The 8,601-nt window shown below is 36.8% G+C and overlaps 1 pseudogene across 1 annotated transcript; it reads left to right on the top strand.

Annotated features, from left to right (window-relative positions):
- Positions 1-376: 376 nt before the first annotated feature.
- Positions 377-2,264, top strand: LOC104609490 (alkane hydroxylase MAH1 pseudogene; annotated as a pseudogene). Its single transcript, XR_016076474.1, has one exon. The product of XR_016076474.1 is annotated as an alkane hydroxylase MAH1 pseudogene (transcript).
- Positions 2,265-8,601: the final 6,337 nt, after the last annotated feature.

The following is an 8,601-nucleotide window of genomic DNA, read 5'->3' as shown; positions in this document are numbered from 1 at the left end:
GGTCAAAGATGTTGATTTAGCGAACGAATTGTTAATCCAGGTGATCGAACCATTGACCTGGATAATGATTTTTTGCTGTCTTTGCTTTTAATTTTTTATTTTTTTTGTCAGAGTCGATCGTCCATTCGGATTGGACGATCGGACCGTTTGACCCAAAAACCGAACCAGAATAGTTCCCTGTCCGTCCGATTTTAAAAACCTTGCACTAACCTGCATCGAAACGTTTCTGTCGGGTCAGCTGTGGATCGGGTTTCGGTTTCCCAAAGACCCGAACCATGATAAAACATCAGATTGCAACCCACAACGACCCACTTTCTGTTGACATATATTTTGAGAGCGGCCTGCAGTGGACTTAAATAGGACAGCTCATGTGCTTGTGCCATTTGAAAAGCTAGAGATAGAGCCTAGAGAAGCTTTTAGAAATTAGAACAACCCCCAAAGCAGCTATAAAGCTCTGGCTGGCTACTCGGACCAGACATCGACACTCAGTTTAATCGCCAAAGAAACGTATACGACCGAAGACATGGAGCTTCAGACCATTCTAACCTTCCTCTCACGAAACCTGAACAGATGGCCTGAATTTTTGCTTGCACTTGTCTGTTTTCTGTCCATCAGATGGTACCGGAAACACAAGAACGAAATATCGCTGCGCTGGCCCATCCTCGACGTTCTTCCTACTCTGCTCCTGAACGCCCACCGGATTCACAGTTGGACCGTCGAGATTGCCAACAAGTTCGGCAGCACAATTGAGGGAAGAGGACCGGTGTTTGGGCGCTTGGACATACTCTTCACATGCGACCCTCGTAACGTGGAGTACATGCTCAAGACCAACTTCGCCAATTTTCCCAAAGGCCCCGAGTTGATCGAGGCCTTCAACATACTCGGAGATGGCATCTTCAACGTCGACTATGACCTCTGGCGCGAGCAGAGGAGGATGGCAAACGTCAACTTTGCGTCGAAGGACTTCAGAAACTTCGTAGCCAGAGTTAGCCGGACGGTTGTGGAGGACGGACTCCTCCCCTTGTTGGTGCACGCCGCTAAACATGAGTCCGTCGTGGATTTGGAAGATGTTTTCATGAGATTCGCGTTTGATAACATGTTCATGGTCGTCTTCGGGAGAAACTCCAATCATCTCTCCGTGAACCTTCCGCCTAACGAACTCGCCGAAGCCATAGACGACGGAACGGAGGGGGTTTTCTATCGGCACGTAATGCCTAAGCTCTGGTGGAAGGTTCTGGGCTGGTTGAAGCTCGGAAGCGAGAAGAAGCTAGCTGACGCTCGGAAAACCATAGACCGCATCTTATCAGAACAGGTTGCGTTGAAGAAGGAAGAATTGCGTAGAGGAGAACATGGAAGTGATTTAATAACCATGTACATCACTGCACTGTCGAAAGGACGACATAATATTAAACAGTTATCCACTGCCAAGGATGATGATGTTTTCCTCAGAGATACGGCGTTGAGTTTCCTTTTCGCCGGACGAGATACAACTGGTACGTCCCTCAGTTGGTTCTTCTGGTTCGTTTCTACAAACCCTCGAGTGGAGGCAAAGATATTGGAAGAACTAAACGACGTAATGTCGAGGAAGAAGAATGAAAAGAATGGTATGAGCAGAGTGGAGGGGCCATTGGTGTTCGATCCAGAAGATTTGAAGGAACTGGTCTACCTGCACGCAGCCTTGTGCGAGTCATTGAGGTTATGCCCTCCACTCCCCATCACACGAAGAGGTGTCGTTAGAAAAGATGTGCTCCCTGACGGTACAGTCGTGAAGCCAGGAATGCAGATTCTGATTTCAATGTACGCCATGGGAAGGATGGACTACGTATGGGGTAAGGACTATGGAGAATACAAGCCGGAGAGATGGATTGATGCCGACGGGAAACTGAACCAGGAGACCTTGTCGAAGCTGTTCTCCTTCATAGTTGGGCCAAGGTCTTGCCCAGGGAAGAACATGGCGTTTACTCAGATGAAGGCTGCTGCTGCTACTGTACTGTTCAACTTCCATATTGAGGTCTTGAACGGCCATGATATCTTCCCAATGCCATCAATGGTTCTGCATACGAAGAATGGATTGGTGGTGAAGGTGACTGAAAGGGTGTAGCTAGAATCTTAAGGTATGCATGTAGACTGGTCTGATATGATTGATCAGTTTATGTATCGGAAAACTGATGATGATGAGATAATATTATTCTTTCAGAAAAGTCCAAGAATATTATAGAATTAAAGAATGGAAAAAAGTGTGGAAAGAGTCTTGTTCTTAGGATTAATGATGAATGTGTGCGTCCTTCGATTCTTCCTCTTTAATTGAAGTTCTTTAATTAAGGGCCTTACGATAGAAAATAAAGTATGCTCTCCAAAGCATCCGCTCTGGCCGGGTGGCTAATAGTGTTTCATAATTCATAGCTAGTGTAAATGTATTTTTCTATTCTTTTGCATATATATAGTGGAGTCTCTTCCTGTTCTTAATTTGTTGATCCATTCTGTTATTTATTTATTTGTTTTTGTTGCTGTGACCGCCGTCTCAAGACCATCCTGTTACATACATAAATCTTAGGGCTCTTATACATATGCCCACGAGATTAGGACACCATATATTACCTAAAAGCTTAACATCTAAGTGGGTATTTGGTATCGAATCAGTTTTTTGAGAAAACAGTGTCACGTAGGCATCACATTAGAGAAAGTGATGCTTGAAACAATGTCCTCTTATTTGGTATTTTTTTTTTATAAAAAATATTGCTCCAAACCACACCTTAGAAATCGGGAAAGTATGGCATGGATCAATGCCATAATATTCAATATTTTTTGAGAAAATAGTGTATTGTTGCCGGCAGTGCAATGATGTGGCATCATCTTGAATGTTGGATAATATAGACCATGTTGAAAGCATTGTTGTTGGCACTAGTACCAACCAAAACCAGTGCTATTTTCTCAGAAAACAACCTATGTAACAACATTGATTCCAAACAAAAAATAAGCACCATTAGTGGTGTTTACAACCCACATACCCAACACTGATGCCAAACACCTACTAAGCCCCTGACCCTAGTGACAATAGGAACTGATCCAAGTCTCCAGGGCTATTTACAAATAATTTCGAACCGACCAAACCGACCAACCTGGCCTGACCCAACTTGATTTGGCCGGTTTTTCTTCACCACTGGTCGGTTTCAGGTTGTAAAGATGGATAAACTGAACCGAATCGAGCTATCTATAAATATACTCTCACTGAAATATTATATATAATATGTATATTTTCGAAATATATATTTTGGTTTTAAATGTATTTCTAATAAATATATTCTCTCTGAACTATTATATATAATATGTATATTTCAATTATATATATATTGGTTTTATATATATATATATATATATATATTTCTGAAATGTATATTTCAGTTTTAAATATATTTTCAAGAAATATCTTCTGAAATATTATATACATATGTATATTTTTGAAATATATATTTATTTAAAGCTGAAATATATATTTCAGAAATTTATATATTTAAACCAAAACCAATCCAAATTAATCTAAACCGACCAGATTAATTTTGCTTAATAGAGGATCGATTTTGATTTAATCTTTAGATAATCCGACTAGATCGGATCCATTAAAAAAAAAACTAGTAAACCGCCTTAATCCGACCCGTGAACAGCCAGCCCTACAAGTCTCTCCTACAACTACCCCTACCCGTTTAAATACAAGGGAATATTTCATCCCATGAGAAGAAAAAGTATAATTCAACAGTCATTAATGATTATTGGGCCCAGATCTAATAGCTAGGCACAACTTTGTAAATAAATTTAATAAATAATTAATAAACATTCTGACAGGTGTAAAAAAATTTCCAAATTCACGAAATCTAGTGGACATGAAAACACTTGCTAATCAACTGAAAGCGCGCGTTCAGTGATTAAGGAGCATTGGTCTGTACACTATATATTCTCTATGTATGAGAACCCATCTTTAAATTTCAATTATATTGTAGACGTATGTGATGCCAACAATCATGGTTTTCAAAACCGGATCGGACCGGACGGTCAGATCGGAAAAACCGGGAATTGGTTACTTGGTCAATTCCGTTTTTTTCTAAAATCATTTTTTTCCTCAAAATTGTTGATTTTGATCAATAAATCATTGAACCGGTCAATTAACCGTTTAAACCAATAACTGAGCCCCTGACTGATTCGATCATCAGTTCGTTTTTAAAAACCATGCCAACAATACCGTCGTTATCTCACAACTTGGGCCACAAAGAAGGTACACACAAATGTTTTATATTAAAACCCTGTCTTGTCTAGACAACTTGGCCACAAAGAAGGTACACACAAATATTTTATATTAAAATCAAAATGTCTTCCTTATAGTAGTAAAGGGTCCCTACCCAGTACGAATGTTTTTTTTTTTCTTTTCTTTTTGATAGGTACAATACGAATTTTATTTGACACCCATTATCAAGTGTAAGTCTTGAAACATTTGGGATGCGTTATAAGTAGGCAAAAAAATATGAATAAAAAATGTGAAACAATGATAGTGACCCGTTGTAATTGCTATGTTCAATGTTATTATGGCTCAGTTTGAAAATACATACAAAATAATATAAAATATAAGGTTTTTCAATTTACATATTTGTATCTGTACTGTGCCTAAAGTTTTTAACATCAAAGGTATTTAATGTAAGGGTAAAATTTTGAAACTTATCTGATGTTTTTGTTTATTGCTAAAGCCTCCTCTAAAGTTTGCTAATTGCAATTACCTCCTCTGAAGTTTTTGTTTGTTGCAAAAATTCCCTTGAAATTTGATAATTGCAATCACCTCCCCTGAACTTTCTTATATAGTTGCAAGTAGATTCCCTTTGTTGGAATACTTTAAAAAGGGGCATGAAAAATGTCCAAAATGCCCATACTATTACTTTTGATCAAAATGCTTATTTTCTAAGTTTTCACCTCATATGAATGGCTAGCCCAAACCCTTTCAATCTCTTTTGTTAAATAGATTTATTTTCCAAATTTACCATTCATATCAATTGCTCAAAGGTAAAGCTGCAACTTTAAATTCTCTTTTTTTTTGTTGTTTATAAAGTTTGTATTGTTTTTTCTTTCTTTAGAAACCATACTCAATAGTAATTTCATTGGTATTTTGGACATTTTCATGCCTTTTATTAGAGGATTCTAATAGAGGGGGTCTATTTGAAGTTTGAAAAAGTTCAAGAGAGGTGATTGCAATTACCAAACTTTAGGGGAGGTTTTAGCAATGGTTAGAAACTTTAGGGGAGGTTTCAACAATTTACCCTTAATGTAATTGTTTGATATCAATATTTAACACACATAAAAAACATTCATTTTTTGCATTGTATTAGAACTTTTGTAATTAAGTAAAACCATTTTATACATGTAGAAGAATGGGACTCTTTATTTAAAACAGAAGAATAGGACCCTTTATCTAAAGTAGAAGAATAATAGGACTAACACCAAACCCGAAACCCTCTAATCCTAGATTTAGAGGTGTAAAACAGGCCAGGCTGTCTGCAGGTAGGGGTGAGCACTATTCGGTTAAAACTGAAAAATTGAACTGAAAATTTTGGTTAAATTGGTTCGGTTAATTCGGTTTTTGGCTAATTCGGTTTTCAGTTCATTTTTTAGAACTAGAATTTTGATTAACCAAACTTTTTATTATTATATGTAATATACAATATATAATATGTAACATATAATATATTATATATTTATACATTAATATATAAAATACTGAAATTTGATTCCACAATGTATATTTTATAATATATAATATATATTATATGCTATAATATGTAGTAGAGTATATATTATTAAAACTCAGTTTTAACCGAAATAACTGAATTCAGTTTTTCTAAATTTCAGTTTTGGTTTTTATTTTTTTAGTTCGGTTTTTAAAATTTTGATTTATTCGATTTGGTTTTTAACCGAATGCTCACCCCTATCTGTAGATTGGCACAACCCTTTGACTATAGTGGTAGGTTGTGCCAGGCACAACATGACCCTTGGGGTCAGGCTGGGCGCCTAGGTCAAGGGTTTTTGGCACGGCCTGGCATGACCTGACATGCCATTTAATCATTTTATATTTTTAATGTATGAATTGATTATTCATATAGAATAAAATTTTAAGTTTTTTTCCCTCAAATTATTGTTGCAATGGTTGAATTTGTCATTTTTTCCTCCAACTTTTCATTATTTTTTATAGTTACTTTGAATTTTTGTTTTTTGGGCTTAGTTAGGCCCAAAGCCCATGAGCCACGGGCCCAGGCTTGTGATGGGTCCCATTCCTAGCTTGCTCGGGCCATGCTGGGTAACTACTATAGTGAGGCAGGAATGATCGCCAAGTATTAGCCTATAGCAATCGTGCTAATTCTCACCTTTAGAATATGGTTTTGTTTGGATGGTAAAAATACATTTTATAAAAGGAAAAAGAATGAAGATACAAAAGGGAACCAACACAACAAATATAGCAGCGACAATATTCCACACCTTAAGAGTATCTCTTGGGCTCATTCTTCCCCTCTGAAGAAGAGTAATCCCATACTCTTACTAAGTTGCATACCCATGTTCACTCCCCAACTAATACATTTGGTTCTTGGATTTCAGACTCGTCATTGACACCATGGTTTTCCTCTTTAGCCAAACCTTAACCAAATCTCCAAAATTTACTTCAAGTGAAGGGCAGCAACCTTAGAAATTTATTAGTCAACCAACTTTAAAAAGAAGGTATAATAATACAGGGGAGGATGTAGCCTGCTTTGCCCCAAAACCCAACAAAAGAGTACACTTCTTACACTATCAACCTAGCCCACAAGCATTAAAGAAGCAAAAAAAAAAGGCTAAGAAGAAAATACATTAATCAATACGTAAGACAGGAATCTTCATATAGTCTTCCCTCAACAAATTTCTAAGGTCTCGAGGAATATCTTGAATTGTGTTAAAAATCTGAAATCTCTTTTTTATAATTCCCATGTCCCCAGAAATTCTGCACATCTATTTCCTTCTGAGAGAATTTAATCCTCAATAAATTGCACATATCCTTGATATTTCTTAAGAAAAGGTAATATTCCAAGGACAAGAGGCCTTCTGAAGCAAAATCTCAACCTAAGTCTTATTATCACTCTCCACCTCAATCTCAGTTATGCCATTAATATATAGATAACCCACCATGAGAACTAGGAATTCAGCCATTATGAAAGCTAAGAGAAAAAATACCATTGCTATCCCTCACAATGCCTCCACCTGCATTTTCACACGGATTTCCATGGCAAGCACCATCAACATCAAGTTTAAAGTGGAATTCTCTAGGAAACTCCCAATAGATCCATAAAAGATTTCCCTTGCACTCTTCACCTCCACCTGCATTCCTACATGGATTTCATCAAACCTCATTTTCATCAACAATTGTCTTATCACTATAATTGATTATAATTTCTTTATCCACCTCCTTCTTAGAATCAATACCAACAAACCTCTCGAATCCACCTCCCTTCCTTGAGAGGATTTCCACCTTCATCCCTAGGAATCCCTTCCTTTAGGCTTATGTCTGGTTTGAAAGAAAAAGTAGGGAAAGGAAAAGAAAGGTAGGAAAATCCATACAAGGTAAATTAGGTTAAGGGCCAACCTAAATATGAACCTTATCTTGTACCCAAACTAATGTTATAACCTGAATTTTCTCACCAAGACATGAAGTGAACCAATCTTCTTCTTATATAAAAGTCGATCTAAAGAAACCATTGCTCCTTTCCATGGTCATGAGTTTTTCCCTCTCTTTTTGTCAATTTAACGTAGATTTGTTTCATGTATTGTTCTGGTTTAATAATAAAATGCAGTAAGAAAACACCTAATATGATCCTTCAGTTATCTTCGTCAGTTTAATTTTTATTTTGTTTTTCATTAACTTGGTTATTCTTGGAAATAACCTCTGTATGTGCAGGGGTAAAGTTGTGTACATCTGTCCCTCTCATGACCCTGCATTGGTGGGAGTCTCATGCATTGGCCTGCCCTTTTTTAACTTAGTTATTGATCTCATGATAAACACATTTTTTTTAGCTTTATACAATTAAACAGTAGGGGCTAAACCATCCCCCAAACCCTAGTGGCTGTGGGATTTGATCCTAGTTCTTTGCTACAAGTAGAGAATCTAATCGACTAAGCCACCGTCAATTGGTTCTCATGCTAAGCAATTGATTTATGTACTTGTCATAATATGTAAACTATATAAAAAGGAGAAAGTTTGAAGCTCAATAAATAATTAAAAAATAAACTTTAAAATATTAAAAATATATAAAAACTTTGGTGAATCATTGTTACTTCATTTCTTCTCTTAAAAATACATTTTTAAACAGCAGCCTCTGCATCGCAAAGGTCACCTCTAGTTAAAATTTATTTTCATTCTAGCAGCCTTAAATATCTCTTTCCACTGATTCCAGATTTTCAACATTTGAATAAGAGTTCGATGGGCCAAGGCTGCTTTCAATTTCTCTCAAATAGTGTTTAGAAGGATTGCCATTTTATTGACTCTTCCTCATACCTACCTCACAACACTTGCCCATGCATTGGGAACATCTCGCCATGAAT

Source organism: Nelumbo nucifera, chromosome 5 (genome assembly GCF_055504915.1).
Source record: "Nelumbo nucifera cultivar China Antique chromosome 5, China Antique-T2T, whole genome shotgun sequence".
NCBI classification, from domain to species: domain Eukaryota; kingdom Viridiplantae; phylum Streptophyta; class Magnoliopsida; order Proteales; family Nelumbonaceae; genus Nelumbo; species Nelumbo nucifera.
This window is presented reverse-complemented; position numbering and strand designations above follow the sequence as displayed.